Source organism: Sturnira hondurensis, unplaced genomic scaffold (assembly GCF_014824575.4).
Source record: "Sturnira hondurensis isolate 20B ecotype Veracruz unplaced genomic scaffold, ASM1482457v3 Scaffold0007406, whole genome shotgun sequence".
Classification (NCBI taxonomy): domain Eukaryota; kingdom Metazoa; phylum Chordata; class Mammalia; order Chiroptera; family Phyllostomidae; genus Sturnira; species Sturnira hondurensis.
This window is the reverse complement of record NW_028080037.1, coordinates 5,914,715-5,940,601: the sequence shown is the minus strand read 5'-3', so window position 1 is coordinate 5,940,601 and position 25,887 is coordinate 5,914,715. Positions and strand designations below refer to the sequence as shown.

Here is a 25,887-nt window from a genome sequence, read left to right as displayed (position 1 = left end):
CCCTGCTCTGTAGGGACCGCACATCCCGGAGGCTGGCCGGTACAGACTGCACCGTTGGGTCCCCCTGACCTTTGGGTTCAACCAACGGGACATCAGAGGATGGGGGGATAGAGAGGCTGGAGTATTTATTCCTGTGCCCACTTCCTGCAGGGCCACTATGGGTCAGCCAAGTCCCCTGGCCAAATGGCACACAGACCCTGAAGTGCCCTGTATGCACAGGATGGCCCTCAGCGAGAAGGTGCATCAGCCCTGAATGGGACACAGTTGTCACCAGCCCTGAGGAGGCCGTCTGCACCTGGCGGGAGGCAGGGAGGGTGGTGGTGGAGGAGGGACATTTGCACTGGAACATTGCTCTCGGGACTGGAGCAGAGACGACAGGAAAGGGGGACTTTTCAAACTCTCTAGACCCAGTGCCACAGTAAGAGCTACCCTGCTGTCACCACCCAGTCCCTAGGCCACACGGGTGCGCACGTATGTGAGCGACGACGCATCAGCTTTGCAGGCAACGCTCGCCTCGACCACAAACGATGCTCTCGGACATGTTCCACTCTGTTCTGTGCTGAACTCTCGCCACTCGGTGGGTTGCACAACTTACGGCAGACGTCTCACGTCTGGGTTTGAAAAGTACTGCCGAAGGCTTAACTACAAGAAGGTATTTTGAAGGTAAAAAATGGGATAACCCATCATGCTGATGAACATGGGGGGAAATGAGCACTCTCATACACTATTACAGCGAGTGAGAATTAACGCGTTCCCATCAGTGGGCCATCTGGCCGTCCTGTCAATATGGTAAATGCATGTGCCTTCGCCTCAGCAGTTCCACTTCCAGAAACTTCTTACAGATTTATTCACGCACGTGCTCCACGACGGCGGTAAGAGGACATTCACCGCAGCCTTGTTTTTCTAACATAAGATTGGAAGCAAGAGACATGCCATCAATAGGGTCCACTTACATGTGATGATGGGACGTCCACCCTTCTTGTTATAGGATACGAAGCAACCGCGAGAATAAATGAGACCGGTTCACACGAACGAAAGTGGAACAAGACCCAAGACGCGTCCCAGGTTTGGGAAAGCAAGGGCAGCTGGCTGATCGCTGTCCAGCTGAACGAGGCGAACAGAGGGCTGCCTCTCTCCTTCTGTGTATATCTGAGTTTCCCATAGTTAAACAATTAAAGGGCGAAATGTCCAAACTGCGTTGGGTGAGCTACCATTCGTGCTCCAGTCGACCTGCTCTCACGGGCAGGAGGACTCGTAAGGGACGGTGCGCAGTGAGCGTGTCTGGAAAGGCGGCAAGTGTGGGAGGAGGCTCTCAGCCTTGGGCCCTTCCCTATGTTCTCCTGTGTCGCCACACGCACCTCGGATCCATGGGTGCACAGACAATTAAAAACAAGGTGGAAATAAAACTGGTTTGGACACCTCCACAAGGTGAACACCATTCTACCTGAAGTCAGAAGCATCAGCGTGACACCTGAAAACAACAATCACACCAATTCGCGAAGAAGAATCTGACCCTCCCAAGTCTGACCCCCACCCTCGCCCCCCAACCACGCCCTTCCTTACCTTTGGGGGTTTTCGGGGCAACCAAGTAAAAAAATGAAATTGTATTCCGTGATATTCGCCTTTCAAGGTGTTACTTCTTTGACTTGACACAGAACAAAGACGGGGCCACAGGGGACCCCAGGTATACCCAGGTCACACCGAAAATGAGTTTGACTCATTCAATTCCCTCCCGGTAAGAACAACAGCACTGTGGTAGCGCCCCTCCATTCTCGGCGCCTCCCTGAGAGACAGGCCCGAATGAGGAAGTCCACGATGACACAGAAGGTAATGGGGAAATTAAAACCAGCCTGGACATGTATCAGTAAGGAAATGGCTATGGAAGTGGTGGCATGTCCGTGTTACAAAACGCTGCCATGGACTGGATGCCCAGCCCCCAGATTCATAACCACCCCCATGGGATGGTGTTTGGAGGTGGAGTCCTGGGGAGGTGATTCAATGTAGATGAGGTCATGAGCGCGGGGCCCCCATGATGGGAGTAGATGGGAACAGTTGGGAATAGTGTCCTTATAGGAGGAATCCACTAAGCCACAGCCACCCTGGCTGGTGTGGCTTAGTGGATTGAGTGTGGGCCTGCAAACCAAAGGGTCGCCTGTTCGATTCCCAGTCAGGGCACGTGCCTGGGTTGTGGGCCAGGTCCCTAGCAGGGGGTGCGTGAGAGGCAACCACACATTGATGTTCCTCTCCCTCTCTGTCTCTCTCTCTTCCCCCCCCAAAAGTAAATAAACGAAATCTTTAAGAAATGTACATAGATAATTCTTTTTAAAAAATAAGAAGAGATACCAGAACATTCTCATTTCTTCTCCCTCTCTGGGCCATGTGAGGACACAGTGAGAAAGGGGGCGTCTGCAAGCTGGGAAGAAGCCCTCACCAGGAGCTGAATCACTCAGCACCTTGACCTAGGGCTTCCCAGCCTCCAGAACCGCGAGAAAGAAATGTCTGTTGGTTACGCCACCCTGTCTATGGTATTCTGCTAAGGCAGTGCAAGCTGACTAATAGAAATACCACCAAGCTCTTCAAAAACAGAAGACGCATGCATTCCTGACGTGAAAAGAATTCCAAGTCGTCACGTTGGGTGGAAAAAGCAGGCTGTGGGTACAGCATCACAGTGTTGCATTTTATGTAAAACACACTCGTAGGACCACACTGTACATTAACACAGAAATGCACAGAACATGATCTGGGAACATAAATTCTAACCAGTGACTGGAGTCTTCAGGGGCATGGGAGTCCAACCCCCGGCCCCACAGTGAGTCAACTTCAGAGCTATTTCCAGCTTCCACCCAAAGTCTAAAGACTTAGATTACAGAACCCTTGTAATCTAAGGGTTCTGCCTACTGCCACTCCGTTCGCCATCTTAATTTTGAAGCCCGCAAAAGTTACATTTTCTTGCTCAGAAGAGAAGGAGGACTTGGGAGTCCCACCAGACACCACTGAGGAGATGTTTTCATGCAAGAAATGCAACACGGTTAGGTCTCAACAAGCTTGGCTGAGACAATTAATTTCAAAGCCTTCCCATTGATGGCGACACACAAATTAGCTTCCCTATCAGCTTTAGGAAACTGATTTCACTCCAGTGAGCAATTGGGGTGGGGGGGCGGTTCTGATGCCTCTTCAGGAGGAAGAGGCTTCACTTCAACAATGAGATGAAACTATTATCTACAGCAGCTTTGTAAGAACAGTGAACTAGAAACACAAAACTCCCCCCCCCCACTTGGACAATCGGCAGGAGGGCTCTGCTTTAAACACAGTGGGTGGTCAGGGAGGGGCTCAAACAAGGCCACCTTTGAGCAAAGACCAGGAGGAGGCAAAAGAGCAAGCCCGGCAGGTTATTCAAGGGAAGCTCACTCCAGGCAGAAGGAACAGCAGGTGCAAAGGTCCTGAGGCAGGCACCCAGCTGGCATGTGCTGAAGGGCAGCAAATGGCTAAGGTGGCTGGGGCAGAGGGAGCAAGGTGAGGGCCCCAGGAGATGAGACAAGAGTGGGGGGCAGGAGCCGGGCAGGGAGGGCTCTGTAGGCTGTTGTGATTGCTCGGGCTTTTGCTCGGAGGCCCCAGAGCCACAGGAGGCTTGAGACAGCAGCAGCGGCGCAAATGCACGCAGCTCTGACCGCTCTGACGGGGACGAGCAAGGGCCGAGGTGGAGCAATCAGTTAAGAGGTCCCGGTCACTACCTGGGGGACAGATGGGTCACTGAGCACTTACTGCGAGCCGGGGACTTGACGATGAACCCTGGCTTTTATTTTCATTTGTTTTCACTGAGATTATCCTCCACCCACCTTCAAGTTCACCATTTTGAAGTGCCCAATTCCGTTGTTTTTAACATACGTGCAAAGTTATATGGCCATCACCACCATCTACTTCCTGAGCATTGCCAGCCCCTCAAAGAGAAGCCCCGTGCCCATCATCGGTCACTTCCCATCCCCTGCCCCCTCCCCCAGCCCATGGCAACCACTGATACGCTTGCTGTCTCCATGGAGTTGTCTGCTGTAGACACACCATACAACTAGGGTCAGACAGTCCGGCCTTGTGTCCCCAGCTTCTCTCACTCAGCCCTGTGTTTTCAAGGTCCCCCCATGCTGTTGTGCATGGCAGTCCATCGTTTGTGTTCACAGCGGAAGAATATTATGGCATCTTATTACGTCCCCACAGCAGCCCTGTGAGGAAGACCATCGTTGTTTTGCCGTGTTTTCTGATGAGGAAGCTGCCGCACAGAGGCCTCAAGTAACTGGCCAAGGACCGTTCCTTGTCACGGCTTGCCCGGCATGGGACTCAGAAGTGAGACGCCAGTGCTCGCCCATGTGACCGCCGTGCTAACTGCCTTGCTGAATGGTGGCATCGAAGGGGACCTGGGCAAGGCCAGTCGTTGGACTTGGGGAAACGGAGGCTCTGGTTTCATGCAGAGTTGGGCCAGCTGTGACTGAGACTCAGGCGTCAGGACACCTGTGCGGTCGGGTTCCACTCTAGTGTCTCCTTGCTGTGCGGGGGGGCCCCCCTCGTCCCAGGTGGAGTCAGATAAGAGGGGACCGTGGCAAGAATGGGCCTGGCTGAGGGTGGGATTGCGGAGATGGAAATGGGCGGGGGGGGGGGGGGGNTGACTATCGACTGAGCACCTAGATCTGTGTGAATACCAGACTCAGTAAGATGTGGTCCCTGCCCCTTCGAAGCCCACGGATGGGAAAACCCTAGGCCTGGGTTCTCTCGAAGAGGAGGCCGAAGCGCCCCCCGCCTCTGCCAGCTCTGCACCTGCTAGGAGCTGGCCCGGGGCACAGCACTCTCCCACAGATGCTGGCTGAGGGGCGCCTTCGAGCTTGTGATGGCACCTGTCCCCCTGAGCTCTCTCTCAGTAACCCTGCTCTTCCCACAACTGTCCTTTAAATGGGCATTTCACATGCTAGGCAATCCCCCGGCCACACCTGTACCAGTCAGGTTTCTGCTGCTGCGAATTTGAACTTGGGCTCTAAAGACTGAGTTATTTTGCTCTGGGGAGGAGTGGTGGTCGGGGGTCCATCCAGGTCCGCTCCCTGCGTCCTGGCTGCCTCCCAGGTGACACAGGAAGGCTGAAGCATCTGGGGATTCCCTGAAGCAGTGGCTGACAGGTGTGGGGGCGAAACAACGTCAACTCCCTCGCCCCCTAATGGGGTCAACTCCAAGATGTGACTACACTGTCTCCAGGGCTGTCCCCACAGGATGAAGCTGTCCTTGGAACTGCCCTTGGCACCACGCCTCGCACGGCCTCTTTGCCTTCCCTTGCAAGCCCTCGTCCATGTCAGTGTCCCCTGGGTACACTTCCTAAGACATGCTTTTCACATCAGTCCTCTCTGAGGCTCTGCTCCCAGGAACTGACCTGAGCCAGGAGGCGAAGTGCAAAGCCACAATACTCGCTGTCGTTAACATTTACTGAGCATGGGGCAGCTCTGACCAGCCAGCCCTTCACACCTGTGAACTCATCTACCCCTGCCCACTGCTGAGGCAGGTGCTGTTATCATGCTCCACTTACACACGAAGCAAATGAACCGCAGAGCATTACGGCGGTACAAGCAGTAGGCAGTGGAGCTGAATCTGAACCCAGGCAACCTGGTTCCCAGCCTGCGCTCTCGACCAGATGCCACCTTTCTTTCGTGTGGGCCTGGGGAATGCAGCTGGTATCTGGGGAGGCCGCACTGGGCCAGGTGCACGGGAGAGGTGGCAACTATCGAGAGAGAAATGGAGACCAGCACTGGAGAAGCCCAAAAGGCCTGCACAGACGGAGGGGCCCACAATGACATCACATGTCTTTCATTGCCCCGACACCCAGCCACAGTTCTCACCGTTGGGTTCTGAAAGATTTCCCGGACTCCACAGAACACCCTTCGGTTTTATCTGAGCTAATGTGCATGGACGCCTGATGCCTGGAACTAACCGGATTCCGGCACGTGCCAGGCACTTCAGGCACTGAGAGGAGGTGTGGTCCCAGCCCTGCAAAGGCCATTCATTGGTTGGCCTCAGTGGGACGCGCTCAGTCGTTATTGGGGACAGTATTTACAGAGTGTGTACATGGTGGCTGCCTTACAGGCATCTGTGAGATGTATGCTGTAGCTGGCTCCCTGTCACAGCTGGTGAAATGAGGGCTCAGTGATATCAAGTGCTTTGCATAGGTGACAGTGTGATGAGTGACAAAGCCAGCAGGTAAGCTTGGGTGTGACAGGCTCTACGGGCCCCAATCGGAAGCACAGAGCTTCCCTGCATTGCTTCTTTATGCCCTGCTGGGGGGGCGGGGGGCACGGTGGGGAGCTGTGGGGTCTTTATCTGCCTGCTTCTATCCTTGCTGTGGGCACAAGTAATTTCATCAGTTGCCCGGACTTCTCAGAGCCAGAATTTAGGAAAGCCTGCCTTTCTTCCAAAAAACTGGAATGGTGGCATAAAATCATATCATCACTCCCTCCTCCCTACCACTGCCGTGACGAATCTGTCTTGACTCCCCACAGACGAGCTCCTCCCTGACCAGGCCGACCCTGCAGACAAGCCACAGGTTGTCTGATGGAGGGAGAACTTTCAGAGAATGCAGAGACTTCGGGAAGAGGTGACCTCTCTTTCTCAAGCCACAAAATTCTTCTCTCAGCAAACCGAAGTCCCTTTGTGGGTCAGAAGGTTCTGCAGGCAAGCATGTCACGGAGGATCTGAGGGTTTCCAATGAAACAGGCTGGTATCGGCCCAACACCAACCAGGAAAACAGACACCACTCTAAGTATTTCAGATGAAATTTCATGCAGGAAATGGGTTCTGTGGGGGTGGGGGGGTGGGGAGAGGCCAGAGGCCAAGAAGGAATGGCGGGACCGGACCACCCAGAGATGAGCCACGGCGAAAGGCACGCTTTTTGGCCCTGGCTACACAGGGGGAGGACGGAGAGTTGCCAGAGCCCAGGGGCCAGGGCCGCAAGGCAAGAGCTGGAACTGTACGGGAGATGCGGCTTTTCTGAGAGAAGCTTCTCCGGTAGAGAGAGGTGGGAAGCAGCACCCCAGGTTCTTCTTTCCTCCTGCCCCCCAGTATTCCACCCAGGTCTCCCACTGGCTTCCCCCAGAAGCAGGGGAGCCCAAGACATGCAGCCTAAAGGCTCCTCCGCAGAGACACAGCATTCAAGGGAGAGCAGCGGGCCTCAGGGCAAACTGGCCTGGGACCACCACGCTCTGGCTTCATTCATTCATCCATCCATTCACTCAGCGAGCAACTGTATGGATCGTAGGCTGACAGTTATGACATGTGACATAACACATGACCCACTTTGCTGAGATGACATTCAACCTTCCTCTCGACAGATGAGAAGGTTTGCCAAGTGAGAGGGGCCTCTGCCCAGTATCCAACAGTCCTTGGGGAATGACCTCTTATTCCTATGCAGTCCCATGATTTCCCAAGGAAGGAACACATGACCTGAACCTGGCCAATCAGTTCATTGCACCTTCCTGGCCACAACAATTGGAACAAGGATGGACACGTGACTGAAACTGACCCAGGGAAAGGCAACCCCAGCCCTGGTCAGCCAGCCCAGTTGGAGAGAGCATCATCCTGATGTGCCAGGGTGGCAGGTTCGATCCCCAGTCAGGGCACATGCCAGAAGCAACCCATAAATGAATCAATAAGTGGAACAACAAATCAATGTTTTTCTCTCTCTCCGCCTTCCTCTTTCTAAAAAAAATCAATAAATAAAAAAAATGAAAAAGAAAAAAAAAGGCAGCCCTAGACTGACTCTCTTGGGACGCTTCAATGGAAAGGTGCTCTCTTTATCCTGATGTTGCTGCTGTGGATAGCACTCCGTGCAAACTGTCGACAAGAATGAGTGTTCTAAAGGATGAAGCCAACACAAAGGGAAAGGTTTGGAGGGAAAGTCCTAATGATATCACCTGAGTCCCTGGATCCAGCCATACCTGAGGCCAATCATAGTAGATGCTTCGGTTATTTGATCAACTTTTTTTTTTTTTTTTGCTTCAGGCACTTTATGTTGGATTTCTCTCACTTGTAATTAAAGAGGCCTGGGCTGGTAAGATGAGGGAAGGCAGAGGAAGTGGGGTTCACAAGCAGAAGCAGGAGAGAGGGTGGTATGTCCAAGGAACCAGAGGGCGGGGATGTGCCTGGCACGCCCCTGCCACGTCAGCAGAGCTGGGAACGGCATGTGGTAATTAGGAGGTGCGCATGTCTCCCATTAGCTAGGGTGCTGGTGGCGGCCACACAGCACGGGGTCTCTGCAGAGCCGCGGTCAGTGCCCTGCCTGAACCAAAGCAGGTTCTCAATAGCTATCCGAATGTTGCATTGATCAGACCTGTGTATTAGAACTCGCAAGGTTGTGTCTTTTTAAAGCAACTTTCATGAGAGCTGGTATAGCTCATTGTGCTTAGGGTTCACCTACCGTGTCTAGCACAGGGCTGAAGACACACTTAATTTACTTTATCTTACTTTAATTTGATTAGTTGTTGAATGCTTGGTGCGTGCCAGGTACAACATGGGCTTCCCATGTACTGCTGTACTGATCTCCCCTAGACCCTGCCTGGTACCGATAAACCCCACTTTATCAATGACAGCACTCGAGGCTCAGAGAGCCTGTTCAACTTGCCCAAGGTCACACAGCTAGCAAGCCAAGAGCTGGGATTTCACCGCAGTCTCTGGAATAGTGATGCTGACTGATCCCCATGATGACAGAAAGTAGCAGTCAGTGGGGAGGCAATGAGAATGCCCCTGCTAACATCTGGAAGCATGTGGGGCTCCAGGGGTCACGTTTCCCCTTATGAACCGAGGTGTCTCAGCTCAGAGCTCTGTGAGGTGGTCGCCCAAGCCCGAGCCAGGCTGCAGGGGCCGCTGTGCCATGGACATCCACGCCGCCCAGACACAGGCCAGCTGGTCCAGCCCGATGTGACTCAGCACCTGGAAACGTGCTTCTTTAAATAGATCCTGCACTTGGCTGGTTCTCCAAGCCCATCGATGACTTACCTGTCATCGGAGGGAGGTACCCTGGGGCTGACGGAGCCACTGTGCTGAACAGGAGCAGAGGGACGCAGCGGGCACTGGAGGACGGGGTTGGTGGCTGTAACCCTGCCGGAGAATTAAGAGAATGTTCAAGTGAAACATCACCCAGATGCAAGGAGTTTGTCCCCACCCACCCCCCCAAACCGGCCTTAAGGGGTAGTGCCATGCCTCTCCTGCCCCCAATGGCCCTCTAACTTCACAGAGGAACTTTGAACAGGTGGACCTACGTCCAAACCCGTTTGTCACCCAAGGACTGCATGACCTTGGACAAGCCCTTCACCTGCCTATCCTACCATCCATCAGGCGATGCTCTCTAATTACAAAGGCTCGGCAGGAGGCAGGAGACAGCCCGACTGTTCTCGTTGGAGGATCAGCCGGATGACTTATGGTCCATCCATACCAGGCAGCAAATGCTACCCAGATGACAACTGACATGCGCTGAGATGAACCCTCTCCAAGCGGAACAATGAACGTGTTCAGCAGTGTCCTAAGTGGACCTGTGCACCAGAATTGTCATACCCAGGAAGGACACACACACACACACACACACACACACACATACATTCTGGAGCCACGGGAGTACTGGTTCAGAGCCGCGCAGGACCGCCTTGAAAGCCCGGCTCCATCACTCACTGAGATAAACATCCAAAGTCTTGGCTCCCTTATTTATTTGGAGGTGAAAAATGCTTGATGTAACCTGAAAACATCACAATGAAATTCACTCTGTTTCACACGAGAAAAAAAAAAAGATCCCAGGCCCCAGGGATACAAACACTTCAGGTCTGATGCCACAGACAAGGCGTGAAAACAAGGGGGCAGGTGAGCCTCCTGAAGCACCTTTCTTGGCCCTCCTGGTCCCTTCCTCTCTCTTCCCACAGGGAAAATGCTCACGGGGTAAGTAATGTCTAACGCCTTTGCTGATAAAGGGGCTTTTCCTTAGAGCCACAGTGGGAACGGGGTGTCTCTTTCCGCCTTCCCAGAAGAAACGGGTCCAGCCCCACCAGCGAACTCCAACAAAACGCTCCGCAAACAGCTTCCTTGCCTCCCTCTGTCCCCGGCCCCTCTCGGTTCTGCCAAAAACCCCCAAGTGCACATGCTCCGTGTCTAAGCAGGTCACCCGCAAGCCCCAGAATTCTGAGTCTAGATGAACCTGCACTTTGGCTCAGAAATTCCTCTTCGGGAAGGATTCTTAAATTCAAAGCACATGTTTTCATTAAAGCCCTTTGCCTCCCACAGCACTGGGCGAGGCTGAGTCTCTGTCACGTCAGCCACGGGGGGATGGAGTTGGGGGGATGGAGCAGCGTGTCTGTGTTCATGGCTTCGCTCCACTGGCAACACGTCCTGAACGTTGAGTCCTGGTCTCCTCTCACCGTGTTTGGCTGAACGGAGGATCAGCCAGACCCCAGTCCCTCGGAAATTGGAGGAGCTGGGAAGAACCCTAGACAGACCGTCAGTAGGCCTGGCCCTAGGACTGTAAAAGTCCTCTGCCTGCAGGCAAATCACTTAGCCCTCTGGAACGCCTGCAGAACATCCTCTCCGATGGGCCCCCCGCACCCCCCGCCCCCGGCCTCCACCACAGAGCCAGTGAACTCATGCACGAAGAAGTGGTCTGCAAACAGTAACACACCATGAAAAGCATACAAATCCTAGTGTTCACCTTCTTATCACACCCAGGCAGCGCCAAAGCTCGGGCTGCTGCTTACAGCTGCTCAGAATTATCCATGCCCTGCTCGGATGTTCAAAGCCCCGGATTTGGGGCCTCACTGACCAGCTTCCCAGGAGGTAGGAGGTCGGATCCTGGCAGAAAGAAAAAAAAAAAAACCTAGGCACTCGGAGCACCTGGACCCCTGTGCCGGTGAAATTGCATCTCTGCACCCCATTAATCACTTTCAAATTCCTGTACAGTTCTGGCAGTGTAGACACCGGAGGGGGCAAAGATACATTGTGCAGATTTTATTATTCTTGCCCACCCCCACACTGGCTCCTCAGGTGGAAATAGGTGTTGCCCAGGCAGGCTGATAATTTGAATACTTCAGAAAATGATTTATTTTTCCCATTTCCCCAGCGGTCTCTTTTCTTCCTGGTGGGGATATCAGTTTTGCTCCGGATGACATCAAGGGAACGAGAAAGTCACCTGTGATTCTTGTTGTCAGGTCTGAGGCTGTCACAACAGATCACGTTTCTAGGGTCGGAAAGGTCTAGAAGGGGCCCTGGGGAGAGCTCGCTTCTAGCCTGCCTCTCTCTCCACTCACTCTCCTATCCTGTGACCCCAGGGAGCCAGCCACCACTGTCACGGCCAGNCTGCAAACAGTAACACACCATGAAAAGTATACAAATCCTAGTGTTCACCTTCTTATCACACCCAGGCAGCACCAAAGCTCGGGCTGCTGCTTACAGCTGCTCAGAATTATCCATGCCCTGCTCAGATGTTCAAAGCCCCGGATTTGGGGCCTCACTGACCAGCTTCCCAGGAGGTAGGAGGTCGGATCCTGGCAGAAAGAGAAAAAAAAAACTAGGCACTCGGAGCACCTGGACCCCTGTGCCGGTGAAATTGCATCTCTGCACCCCATTAATCACTTTCAAATTCCTGCACAGTTCTGGCAGTGCAGACACCGGAGGGGGCAAAGATACATTGTGCAGATTTTATTATTCTTGCCCACCCCCACACTGGCTCCTCAGGTGGAAATAGGTGTTGCCCAGGCAGGCTGATAATTTGAATACTTCAGAAAATGATTTATTTTTCCCATTTCCCCAGCGGTCTCTTTTCTTCCTGGTGGGGATATCAGTTTTGCTCCGGATGACATCAAGGGAACGAGAAAGTCACCTGTGATTCTTGTTGTCAGGTCTGAGGCTGTCACAACAGATCACGTTTCTAGGGTCGGAAAGGTCTAGAAGGGGCCCTGGGGAGAGCTCGCTTCTAGCCTGCCTCTCTCTCCACTCACTCTCCTATCCTGTGACCCCAGGGAGCCAGCCACCACTGTCACGGCCAGACCGCTGGCCCCGAGGGAGTCAGAGGTACCTCCCCAGGACACTGGAGGAAAAAGCACCCAGGCCCACGGAAGCCTCAGGGCCGACCAGCTGTTTGGGGCACGCCAGGGCCAAGGTCTACCGCAGCACTTCCCCAGGCCTCCCCCGAAATGCCTGTGAACGGCACAGGTCCAGCTCCAAGGCAGGGACCATCAGGACACTTTTGACGTCTGTCAAGCCATTTGAACGGTCAGGCAATTTTGGGAAACCACGATGCAGCAGGAAAGACCTAGTAGGAAGCTGGGGACACTTGTCATGGACCTGTTGGCACATGTCAGCTGTTTCTGCTGCTCCAGGGGCCCAGTTCTGCAGCCCCGAGTGTCGCTGGCCACCCTCGTGACACAGAGAACATCTCGGCAACAGCAGGCTCACACCTCCCTTCTCGGGAGCCTCACTCTGCACCTGATACGGGAACAGGGAGGGGCCTGCCACTCAGGCCCGAGGCACTCCGTGCTGCAAACACCCAGTCCCGCCTGTCAACACCACTAAATAGTCTCAGACGCTTCTCACAGCTCCTCTGACTAGACCACGGGCAGGCTTCGCTGCAGGCTGAAGCCACAGACACTATTGCAACCAGCCTTTTCCTTAGGGGTGGAGAAGGAAACCATCGCTGCCATCTGTGAAGCCCCAGACCTAGCTAGGTCTCTGGACGCCAAGCTCCTACGTCCCAGCTCCTGCGAAGGTAGAATGGTAGCAGTCACCGCTTGTGTTGGGAGCGTGAAGTGACAGAACACGGGAAACCTGCAGCACAGGGTTGTCACGTACTACGTGCTCAATAAAGATGAGGGTTTCCTTCTAAACCTTCACTGTAGTTGCACCACAAGCCATCTTGCTTTCAGGGTCTAGGCATTTGTCCCCGCCACCTCTGGAAGAAAATGAGTTTACGTTCCGTCTGAGCCAGAGTTCCCCAGCAAACAGAGCCTGGGCCAAAAGCCCACATGTCCAGCCTGTCGTGGGGAGCGCAGTCCCCAGGAAGACAGACAAAGGAAGTGCGCGACAGAGCTGGTGCAGCGTGGGGGCGGGTCTTCGAGGAGGCCGCGCCTTTCTACCATCCATCCAGGGCGGGAATAATGTATCCGCCAGCTCCCATCTCTCATCAGTCAAGTTCCCCCACACTTGTTGATTTCCTGTGTGTGGGTCAATACCTCCTGCCTCTGGTCCCTCAAGGGGGTAGAACAGCTGCCACAGCAGGAGTGACAATACCAGGGAGGGTGGAGACAACCATCGTCTCTAAGACCATGAGAGTCGTGGCTAAGCCCACTCTGGCCGGAAAGTGAGGCAGGAACGAGGCCCATGGGAAGGTATACAAGGTGGGTCTGGGGCACCTTCCCTCCAGGTGAGAGCCAAGATTCGCCTCCCAAATAGTCATTCTTGGATGTCAACTTGCCCTCTGCTCCTCACGTGTATAAAGTACATAGTTCCACCCTGGCCGGGTGGCTCATTGGTTGGAGCATCATCCTGTACAACAAAAGGTTGCAGGTTCAATCCCCGATCAGGTGCATATGGGGAGCAATTGATCGATGCTTTTCTCTCATATTGATGTTTCTCTCTCTCTCTCTCCACCTTTCTCCCCATCCCTTCCTCTATAACAATATAGCCTCGGTTAAGAATTTTTTAATAAAAAATAAAGCACACAGGTCCACTCCTGACCACCCCTCTCTGAGAGGGAATGGGGTCTTCCGGGCCCTGGGGAACATCCAGTACCTGGTGCTCCACCCCACGCAGCACCCGCTGAGGACCCAGACAGGCCTCGGGACATCCTCAGCCCTTTGCTCCAGGAGGCCGCGCGCCTGGCCCTCCGCACCTCAGCCCCTCGGAGAGCTGCCCAACGAGAGCGGCATTTCGACGAGACACCCTGGGCTTCCTATCAGAGGGCACAAGGAACAACCACAGCCAGGCCAAATCCCTTCTTGCCTCTGCCGGGTTTGAGATCTGGAAACGTTGAGGCGTGCTATCCAGTGCCCCCCGCTTTGGCTCATTTCATTTCATTCATTTGTGTATTCAGCAAAAAAAAAAAAATGTATTCAGAGAATCAATAAAAAGACGAGCTAATGGAGAAATAGTTAAAGGGTAATGAATAGACAGTTTGCAGGAAAGAAAACACAAATGACTCTTAAGTATTTGCAGAGATGCTTCATCTCACCCACAAAAGAGAAATGCAAATTAAAGCCACCGGAGACACCCTTTCCCCCAGCAGACTGGCAAAAATCCAAAAGGTTAATAACACACTTCGTTGGCGAGGCTGTGGGCAGACAGGTATCCTCAGGCCCTGCTGGGGGAGGTTCCTGCGGTGCATGATTTGACAACATCTATCAGATTCACACAGGCAGCCATTCTCCGACACAGCAATATCCTCCAGAGATGTTTGGACTTGTACAAAATGATGTATGTGCGAGGTTATTCACTGCAGAATTGTTAAGGGCAAAATCCCGGGGACCGGGCTAGATGCCTCTAAATCGAAGACTCATTAAATGAATCAGGGTAGACCCAAACAGTCATATTCTATACAGATTTCTGAACCAAATGAAGTATCTCTTTATTCACTGACATAGTTAGATCTCCATGATACACTGGCAAACATAAAAGACACAGAGGAACACAGATGTGGCACCCCCACTGTCACACGGCCGAAGAAACCACCCCCACAGCTTCACAGAGCAATCACCTATTCTGATGTTCCCGGCTCTGGGAGCTGGTTGGGGTTCTGCCGATCTGGGCTGGGCTCAGTGGGGGACGGCCTGCTTGGTGCTGCCTGCTTCAGGTTCTGTCTGAGCCTGTTCCACCTGCCTCACTCAGAAGCCAGGCTGAAGGGGCCAGAGTCGACCTTGACGTGGTCCTCACGGCGGGTCATGGAGCGCAAGAGAGCAACACCGATCACACAAAAACTTTTCAAGACTCTCTCACATCTTGTCAGCTAACATCCCATTGGCCAAAACAAGTCACGTGGCCACGTCCAAAGGCAAGGTGTGAAGGACAGGCTAGCTACCAAGAGGCCGTTGGCAAGGGTGGGGCGTGGATGTTTAATACCATGAGAAAAGAGGGAAGAATGGGGTCAGCAACTCAACTAACATTACATACAACACACGTTCAATTTTACCTATCTTTGCATAGCGGGATCCTGGGGAAAAGACTACACCAATGATAACCTGTGCTGGGAGGAGAGGCCTGGGGAGAGATGAGAAGTAGGTGGACAGGGGATAGGTGAGGAAGAAGATATTCGACTGTCTTTTGACATTTTGTTGAAATCAGGGGAATGTTTTACCTGCGCACAAAAAAATTTTTTTAAATGCACATTGAGCACCTACTCAGTGCCAGGCACTGGGCCACCTGCAAGACAGACAGACCTGGCTCCTGCCTGCAGGGTGCCGGGGGCTCTCTTCAATGGTCTGCTCTCCTGGCTGCCACCAGAACCACCTGGGGAGCTCTTTGTTTGTTTGTTTGTTTATATTTCAACTGTTGCCAGGAGTGCCAGGGACCCTTTGCGATCCAGTCCCCAACGTCAGGGACCTTTTTCAAAGCACTGACATCTGGCTCCAATCCCAGAGATTCTGATGTAACTAGCTTGTGGCGGAACTAGGCATTAGTATTTTTTTTTAAGCCCAAGTAGTTTTAGTATGAAGCCAGGGTTAAGAATAACTAGTCTAGTAAGAGGGGACAGATTTAAATAGATAATCGCATAATTAGTTGGCTAAGCTTTTGCTCAGCATGCCAAAGGAAAAATATGTAGATTTATTATAGCCCTAACAAAAGCTGTGCTTTCCTTGAGCAACTAAATTCTTCCCTCTCCATGTTATTAAAAAATAAAAGACTTAGCATATTCCCCTTTTCACTTTGCCAGCCAGGAAGCTCAGTGCCAAATTTAAAGCGACCACTACATTTCCTTAGATTCATACTGCTCACACATAGGCAGCCTTTACCCTGAATTGAATTTATGTCCTTAGTTATAGTTTGGTTCATCCTGAGCTTATTTCTTTTTTTGTCATTGGTTCCTACTTTGTGCTCCTGTAAGATGTCTCAAGTCTATGATGTGGAGGGATTCAATGATCAGTACTGATAATAATAGCTATTATTATTACTAGGATAGTAACAATGCCTTCTGTTTATTTGCTGGGCACCGGTCATGCTCCAGGCACTAAAGTGGGCACTTCCAATGTTTTATCTCCAGTTGTTTTTAGAAAACCCAGAGAAGAGGTATCATTAGGCTCATTTTATGGATAATAAACTGGGGCTCAGAGAGGTTAACAACTTGTTTAGAGTCGCACAGCAGTAAGTCGCCAGACGGGTGTATTAGTTTCCTGTCGCTGCTGTTATGCATCACCCTCCACTCAGTGACTTCAGATGACACAGGTTCCTTGCGTCTGTCAGTTCTGAACGTCAGATGTCCAAATGGGCGCTCACTGCTCCCTGGGGGTTCTGGGGTAATCACCTCCTTGCCCTTTCCGGCCTCCGGACGCTGCCTGCATTCCTCAGCTCACGGCCCCATGTAGCCTCTGCTCCCATTGTCTCGACTCCTGCTCCCTTTGACCCTCCTGCTTCCCTTGTAAGTGCCTGTATGATTACATTCCCCTCCCCCCCCCAAAAAAAAAACCAGGATCATCTTCCCCCAAACCAGCCACGTAAGGTAATATATTCACAGGTCCTGGGAATGAGAATGTGGACATCTTTGGGGAGCCATTATCCGGCGAACCAAAGCTAGGAGTCAAACCCAGACTTTCCTGGCCCCTCACCACGTGCCCTTCTCGCTAATCTTTGCTGCCTCCACAAAATCAGGGGTTTCCTTCTATGAGATCATTGGTCCCTGGCCCTTACTGGGTCTATGGAGAGAAAGGAGCAAACTTCCCCACTGACTGGACAAGACCGGAACATCAGGGGCTCTCCCAAGGGGGCTCCCCCATTTCCGGTTGGAGCTGGGAGGGCTACGTGGAGGCAGGGTAGGAAACTGAAGAGTGTTCCCACCACCCACAGCTGTGAGCCAGGTGAGGCTTCGAGAAGGGGCTAATGCAGCTTTTCTGCATTAAATCATTTTGTTTCCTTGTCTGTCGCTTCCTCCACTGGCATGTCAGCCTCAGCATGGGGACCACATCCGTCAATTCACCATGGCACCTCAGAGCCCAGAACGGAGCTGGCTTCCCCCCAGTCAATGCAGACAAACCCCTGAGTTGTCCTGATCAAGTGGACAAGGTTTCACCTGCATACAAAACTTGGAAGATGAGGAAGGGAGTCAAATGGGCTCTGCCCAGAATCCCTCACCTCTGGGAGAGGCTGACGCAGGAGCAGAGGCCCCTGGTCAGGACGGTGAGAGCAGGACAACGGTGCCTTGCTGTGCCCTTCCGAGAACAGAGATTCATCTCCTGAACCTCCTACGTGAACATCCTACGTGAAGCATTCTGAATCGATTGTGCCTGGGCATCAATAACACTCCACCTTTGAAAAATTCTCCCCCAAGGGCACCAAGATAGATGCGCAAGGAGATTCACTGCACCGCCTGTAACAGCAAAAGAACTGGACACAAGCCAAATGGCCATCAATAGGAGTCTGGGACAATAAACGACCCTACAGTTACAATGATGGAATGCTAGGCGGCCAATAGATGCGCAAAGACACCCGAGATACTATACTGCTAAGTGAAAAAAGGGACTTGCAGGAAAGTGTATAAAATACGGCCGGATGGTTTGTTTTGAGGGGGGGACCCGCTATATATCAAAACTCATCAAGCTGTAATGTGATCTGTGCATTTTTGTACATAAACTATCAATAAAAAAGCAATACATGTATACTTCCTAGTTCTTTGACGTTGAAGAACCAATTTTTTCTAATTATTTTTGAAATGAAGACTTGCCTTCTCATACAATGCGGTTTTTTGGTTTTTTGTTGGTTTGTTTTTTTGCTAAGAGGCTCTTACATCAAAGAAGGTAGCTTACCAATGGTGGTGGTTTGGAACAGGAGAAATACAAGAGGCATCTGTGAGCGCGCACACACACAGAAAGTAAATGCAGCAGGTAAGAGTCCACGCGCAGAAGAGATGGGGACACTGTGAATGAGGGAGCGATGTAATGGAGAGCGGAAGGTGCAGGGACTAAGTAACACAGTCCTGTCATTGAACTTTTTTACCAGGGACACGCATTACTTTAGTAACAAGAAATACATGAAGGGTAAAGGAAAACCCTGCCTGTGATCTGCACCTTTGGAGGCAAAGAGGGAAAACTCACCCTGCGTGCAGGGACGTGAGGGGCACACGGCAGTTTGACAGGTCGACAGAACTGAGCCTCGTTTATACTTTCAAAATAGAAAAAGCTTCTCTCGGAAACAGACAACAAGCCGATGGTTGTGAGAGGGAGGGAGGAGGGGAGGCGAGTGAACTTAAAAATTTTTTTAAAACCTGTCCTGAAGGGGCATATCAGATTATTTCTTCCAACTCTAGGAAGAGGTAAAGGGGAAAAAAGAGGTAAAGAGGTAAAGGAGGCTAATGGAGTCGGTAAAGGAGGAAGAGAATGAAACGCTCCCTGCCGCCGACAGCCACGGGCGCCGAGAGCACTGTGGCCGACCCTCGATCTCGGGTCTCGCTGCCTCCGCTGCCGAAGCCACGGCTGGCCCTGGTGGCAGCGTGATGCCTCTTCTGTCCCTAAGTTTCCAGAATGCAATCACACTTTATGAATTCCAGGAGAGAGAAAAGCAAACCAGAATTTTCCAGGAAAACACAGGACAAAACATTTTTTTTAGGGGAAGGGGGACAACAGGGGAAAGAAGAGGGGGGTAAAGTCAAGGAACATGTATGAAGGACCCATGGGTGCGGACCACGGGATGAGGGGAGGACTGACTGTGGGAGGCTGAGGGGGGCAGGGCCGGGGAGAGTAATGGGGGGAAATGGGGACAACTGTAACTGAACAAAATAAAAGTTTTTATATAGCCTTGAGCCCTAAAAATAAATAAGTGAATAATTTTTCATTGACGTTTTTAAAAAGCACCATTTTTGCTTTCTAAACAAATAAAACACTTTCTGAAAACCTAGAAATGGCGATTATATGTGTTACATAAATGCTCATGCTCCTAAAATGGTTTACAATGACAAGGTCGGAAAGTAAAATAAAATAGAAAAACGTTTTCTGATTATAAAAGGAACCTGTGCTCAACATATCATTAAACACTCAAGCGCCATGGAGAACAGGCTTTGAAGACCAACCAGCATCCCATGCCCGACCCCAAAGACAGTGCGTCGTGACGTCGGGGCGCAGGCAAGTCTTCCCCACAAAGTCCGCACCAACCTCGCCTGCTGCTCACACTGCTCACCCCGCTTGAAGCGTGAAGCGTATCCCTGCGTGTCGTACCACAACACGCCTCAGCGTTTCAGTGCCGCCAGCATACCACGTCACACCATGTTACCGTGACTTTTCTAACAGAGACACTGCTGTGGGACCTTTACATGGTTTGTGATTTTCTGGCCCATTTAAGTCACGGTACAAAAAAAAAAAAAACCCTCTCACACTTGTATCTTCAGGCACGGAGCTGATGATTTACCGAGGGCACATTCCTAGAAGTCCAATCTGCTGAGTGCACAAGTTTGCACAGTTCGTGACCACAGAACCTCTCCAGAGCAGGAGTCATTGTTAGCGATCGCTGGGCACGGAGCTGCGGCCAGGCCCTGCATTCCTCTGCCTGTGGAACAACCCCACGAGGCTGGGGCTTTTATTACCCCTTGTTCTGCAGAGAGGAACACTGAGGCTCAGAGAGGTACATACACTTACAGTGCCACACAGCTAAGAACTGGCAGAGCCGGGAATAAAACCCAGGTCTGTCTGCCTATGATTACGGCTTCCAGAGGGTCCTACCAGTTCATCATCCAACCGTCAGTGCACGAGAAATCCCATGTCCTCACTTTCCCCCGCCCCACCCCACTTTGAGTACACGCATTTGAATCACACAGGGAGTACGCAGTTGCAAACAGCAGCAACCAAAAACTAACTTGCTGACTTAAATGATAAAGTGAGTCACTGGCTCAGATAACCAGATGTCCTCGGGAGGACCAAGTGTCAAGGACAGCTTGCCGTAGCAGCAAAACGGTGAGACCAGGGTTGGGTTGGTTTCCTCTCCCTGTCTCCCATGGTGCCGGCCCCCCCACCCCCACATGGCTCTCCTTCACGGTCTCCAGATGATCTCTGTCAACTCCCAAGGCCACGTGCTTTACCCCCCAAGTCCAGACCGGGGGAGAGAACGCTGGCTTTTGGAAGGCCTCTCAAAAGAGTGGGAAATGCTTCCCAGCCTCCCCCAGATTCTCAACACCCTGAGTTACCCCCATGTGTCCTTCTGAACTGACAGCTGTGCCCAGGGGTCGACGGACAATGATGAGGTTAAGACCTAAGCTACATATTCCTACTTCTAGACCCAGGAGTTGGGTAGCGTTAGCTTCCTCCGAAGGCTGAGTAGAAAAGGTGTGCAATGCAAGTCAGGACACTTAACGGAGAGAAGGAAGGCTGGACGCTGGGAGCGTGACGGACACCCTCGTGCCCTACCCACCATTCCTGCACTCCATTCTCCCCTTGCCTCTGGCAGGGAGAAGTATCAGGAACTCAACATCCCCAGGGAGCAACCCTCGGTGGGTGCTGCTAGAGGGGAGGCAGAAATACCCCACCTCCCTCGCCCACTGTGGGGCGGGGGGGGGGGCGCCTGTAAAATAAGGTTCATGCTCTATGGGTTTCCCAGAATTCCCCCGTGGGGCTAAAATCCAGTTGCTCCCCATAACACCTGGCTCAGTGGTTCACCCTCTTTGGGCTCCCTTCTCTCATGTTCCCGTGCCCCACCCGGCGTTTCGTGGGACCACCCCAAATAAACCACTCACATGGGGGGCCCCCCGACTTGAGGTCTATGTCCAACTGAGACGGTGATGTTGCCACAAAGCCTGCGACGGTATTTCTGGCTTTGTCCAGTTCTGGAGCATTCTATGAGAATAAAACTGCACGGTTCAGAGGTTGATGATGGAGCCTCATGCAGTGGCTCTGGGAAAACAGTATCCGCCACTGAGCCAGCTCCTCACCTTCGGTGTGAAGGAGAACGGACGCCCTTCCTTCAGAGACTACTTTGCATGCACGACAGCCTCAACAGTGACCAGACGAGAATGCATTATTCAGCACCCTGTCGCGCGGCTGTCCTGCAAATGTAGACATCTGGACTCCTCGGCCAGATTCCCCCAGGAAAAGGGGGGCGGGACTCGAAAACCTGACTCGGTCCACGGTATTTCGAATTTCTCTCTTTCTGAGTGCGTTCGCTCTAAACAAACTATTGGCCTTGTGGAGCGATTTTTAAAAAGCAGCCCTTCCTTAAAAGTTGACAGATAATAATTTTTAAGTTTGTGCCTGAAAGAGATGATCTCCCCTTTCACGTCCGTTAATGGAATTTGTGTGACGATCATTTATTTACTGATTTAATTAATCGCCATTGAGCTCTGCCTGGCTGGCTGCAGAGTTGACAAATGGCTGATTCCTATCAGAAAAAGATGTGTGACCAGCCTCGTTTCTGGGACGAGCTCTACACTAAAGAGACCTCTGGCTCGGAGAGCCCCTTTCAGAGGGAAAAGCCTCTTTAGAACGGAGCTGTGTTCCTGGGGTCTGAGAGCAGGAAGGGAGTGGAAGGTAATGAGTTCCGCTGCTCCCCTCTGACCGATGAGGCGGCTGGAGTCCCTGGGCCCAAGATGGTACTGAGTGACACACTGCAAAGCCGAGGAAGGCACCCAGGCGTCCTGCCTCCCAGCTCAGTTCTTGTCCCACAACGCCCTTGGCCCGTGCACCCCAGAGCACTGATGAGAGAGACAAAAGACACCTCTGTCCTTGACAGGTGGGGCCAGGGACTGTTGGCTCAAATGGACTGGAGGCACAGGCGAGAAACACCTGGCTTCGAATGCCCTTGAGAATCCCAATGTCAATCCATCCATCTACGGAATGGCAGGTCTGTACACCTGGACTACGTGTAGGTCAGGGAACAGAATGCCTGAGGGGCTGTGTCAGAATAAAAGGAGCCGAGGAGACAGGACAACTGAAGGTAACACAGAGCCGCTCCCCCCCCCCGCCATGTGGCTTCCAGACAGAGATGAAATATCTGGACAGCTGACCAAACCTGAAAACACACCACGGGTTAGATTATCGTGTTCCAGGGATGCCAAATTTCCTGATTTGGAAGACTTGGGATACATACACAGAGATATTTAGGGGTTAAAAGAAAAAACTAGAAGAACCTGACCATCGAAGCAGAGGGTCAGGGCTGGTTTCTGGGGTGAAGACGCAGGGAACCCAGCTCCACGACCTCCAGGCTGTGTGTGACCTTGGGCCAGCCGCCTGGCCTTCAGCGCAGGAGCTCCTTCGCCTGTGAAATGGGGCTCCTGAAGGTGCCTTTCTTCATGGGACCATTGAGAAGATTTGATGAGCTAAGGCTCTGCCAGGGCGTGGCTGGCACATGCGGATGCTTGATGAACATGAGACGCAGCTGTCAAGTCCAAAGTCTTCCCTCCCAAGCAAGGGGTCTTGCTGGGGAATGCCCACCATGCCCAGAAGCAGGACTCTAACCACCACTGGGAGAGTCAGAGCTGTGAGGGTCTAACCCTTTTACTTTCACCAAGGGGGAGAGTGGAGCCCAGAACCTTCAAGGTCAGGCAGCTCACTGAGCTCAGTGTGACTCACCAAAATTTTAATTAACACCTACTATGGGAAAGGCCAGCGCTAGGCCCCGCGGGAGTTTTCAAGATAATCAGGCTCAAAGTCGGAAAGTGTGAACGTTACGTGTGTGGAAGTTGGTGTGGAAAGGACTGGTGGGCACGCCCTCCTCGGGAGCATGCCGGCGCCTTTTCCTTCCCCGCTTCCTTCCCCCCAGGCGCCTTACCTTTGCCCCTCTCTCTCTCCCCTCAACTCCAAGGGCCCTCCTCCTGCTTCCGTAACTTGTTTCCTGAGCCTATGCAGCCCAGCTGCCTCATTTCTACTACCTCCAACTTTCCAAGTAATTTGAGAGAAAGAAAGTTCTGGTGAAGGCACACCAGAAAGGTATCTTGCTCACAACCCCCCGTGAAATCTCTCCAGTCCCCAGATATGCGTCTGTAAAATGCCCATCTCCTTGTCTTCACTCAAGGCTTTGGAATGCTGACAAGTCAAATCCTTCACCGTCTCTCTCTCCAAATCTTTTCACACTCTTACTTCACCCCTCCAGTGGCTCCCTACCTCCCACGGGATAACCCCCAGACTCCTTCAACCCAGTGCTCTGAACGGCCCTGTGAAGGGCAGACAGTCAAGCCACAGCATTTATTGAGCAACTACTACATGGGAGTCCCCGAAAGGGTGCTGGGACTATTCAGAGGACAGTTTGCCGCCTTTCCTGCTGGCAGCTCATACTGCAGGGGAGGAACAGACATGCTCAGAAACAGAGTGGGAGACACGATGGAGACGGTCTGGAGCCTCGTCCCTCCGGGTGTGGTCCAGGGAGAACACCCTGCGTCTCAGTGGGAAATTAACATCCCACGACGGCTGCATGACGTTTGCAGGAGCCAGTATGAAGGGGCCTGGTAGGCAGAGTGCTGCCCCCCAAATCTGTCCCCATCCTAAGCCCAGAACCTTACAGGGCCAGGGGGTCCTTAGAGGCACTGCAGTACCTCGGTACTCATCATGATGTCGTTCTGGAACTCGTGACGAGTGACGTGAACTCGTGATGAGGACTGAACATTGAAGCAATTTTCTCTTGTGGGGCGGCAGCGTGACTTGTGCAAGTTCCGGCAAGTGCGATAAGTCCCGGGCAAGCACTGAGTGCTGAAACATTCGTTTTCTCGTCACAATGCGACAAGTGCGGGGTTTGACCAGTTCTGAGGTTGATGAGCGCTGAAGTGTGACTACAGCTGCAAGTCCTCAAGGTGGGGGCGTGTCCTGGGTCAGCCAGGTGAGCTCTCAACGCAATCACGTGTGTCCTCACGAGAGGGAAAGGTGGCTACGGACGAGACGTAGAGACACAATGAGAAGCAGGAGGTTGGACAGAGGTGACTGCCGGCTGCGGACGAGTCGACGAATGTGAATCGAAGCTGGAAGAGGCCAGGGAACGGACTCCCCCGCCCCGCAGCTCCCTGCCAACACTGTGACTTTAGCTGTCAAGGCCCATTTTGGATTCCTGATGTCACTGTGCCACCTCACGTCCCCGCCCAGCAACGAACCTGACTTTCTCCGTGGGGCCTTGGGTGGCAGCGACCCGCAATGGTAACAGCCCCAGGACACAGCGCTATTTCTCATTGGTTTCCCCAACCCTGCTCAGAGTTCTGGAAATACCTCTGTAATGCAAACAGCTCCCTGAATAACCCGGCCGAGAATGACAACGGTTTCCAGCCCGGACCCTTCCTGGTCTGACTGTCACTGATGCCACCTCCAAGGAAGCACAAAGGCTCATCCCTAGACTTCTGCACGTTCCAGAACATTCCAGTTCCTAGGCTTCTGCCCAGCCCAGAGGCTGGTTTCCCCGCGGTCCTCTCAGCAGCCATCCCCACTCCTAGCACCAGAGGTGCTCCCCAGGTGAGCGAGCGTTATTTCAGCATCCGCAGGCTCAGCACCTGTCCGGATTCTCACGAGAATCCAGTGACAGTGAGAATGTCCTGACAATGTCATCTCTAGCATCTCTGTCCCTCCGCAGGGAGGACAAAGGAGAGGTGAGCATCACAGCAACATGGGCAATAGTTGGCAGCCATTACAGACATCACTAATTCCACAAGATTCACTGGGCTTTTTCTTGGGTCTTCGCCTGCCCCACGCTGCTCTCCAACTTGCTGAGGCATCTCTCTTCCCCTCCTGCCATCTCGGACCCCCTCCACCCTCTTCAAAGCTTTGGGGTCCCGGGACATGCGGGCAGAAAGCTCGCCCTCTCCCCACACACCCATCGAAGCCATCTTCTAAACAAAGGTGGTTCTGCGCCCGGGAGGAATTCCAGTGGAGGAAAAGGTGTTTTTGCCCCTCAGTGCGAAAGCAGCACGAGTTTGCAGTCTGGAGGTGTGAGCGGCAAATCAGAATGAGAGACAACGAGAGGAGAGAGATCAAGGAGCCCTGAACCCTGGCGACCTGGCAGCAGGTGGGAACCCGGGAAGAAAGACAAGGAATGAGCAAGTCCCTGTAGCAGGGATGGCCAGGGAGCCCACCAGGCTGAACCACAAATCTTAACCTGTTTCCAGTTCCGTCCTGAACCATGCCTGGTCCCGTTCAGCGGTCCCCAAGCCTTCAGTAGGGCTGTGCTACCCACAACTCACCTACTCTGGCAACCCTCTGAGGTGCAGAGGAGAGGGGGTGGGCTCCATGCAAGGCGGAGAGAAGGCACCAGCTCCAGGAGGCGAGATGTGACTGGAAGCCATCTAGAACTCCAAACAGAGGCGATCAAGAGTCCCCTGAGAATCCTTAGGGACACCCAAGAAGGCAGCAACAGACGCCCCATGATATCTGGGATGGGAGCGGGGACCATTTGGATTTTGATTTTTAAAGGGACAAGCGGCCCCCAGAATTGTAGAGAAATGGGAGGCACTTTCAGATTTTGCACATGAGCACTGACGGTCAAGGTCTCACGGCACGATGGGAACTAGAGGGGCCTGGCTCCCTGCCGAAGCTGGGTGTTCGCTGCAAGGCCATCGGGGAGAAGGCTGAACTCAGCCAGCAGTCTGATGGGTTGACGCTTGGCATCAGAAACCAAAGCTTCTCTGACAGACAGGTTTGTAAGATAAGCTCTTGGTTTACGAGAACATACCAGCTTTCGAGAGCCCCAGGAAATTCTGAAAGCTCGGTATGTGCTCTGCACCCACCCTCCTGTGCGCGGTGC

The 25,887-nt window shown here is 52.7% G+C and overlaps 1 protein-coding gene across 1 annotated transcript in view; it reads right to left on the bottom strand.

Annotated features, from left to right (window-relative positions):
* RPH3A (rabphilin 3A) overlaps positions 1 to 9,117 on the bottom strand; it is a 97,233-nt gene extending 88,116 nt beyond the window's left edge. The window contains exon 1 of the mRNA XM_037052142.1: positions 9,016 to 9,117. The gene's annotated coding sequence lies outside the window, so the exon portion shown is untranslated. The remainder of the gene's footprint in view (positions 1 to 9,015) is intronic.
* Positions 9,118 to 25,887: the final 16,770 nt, after the last annotated feature.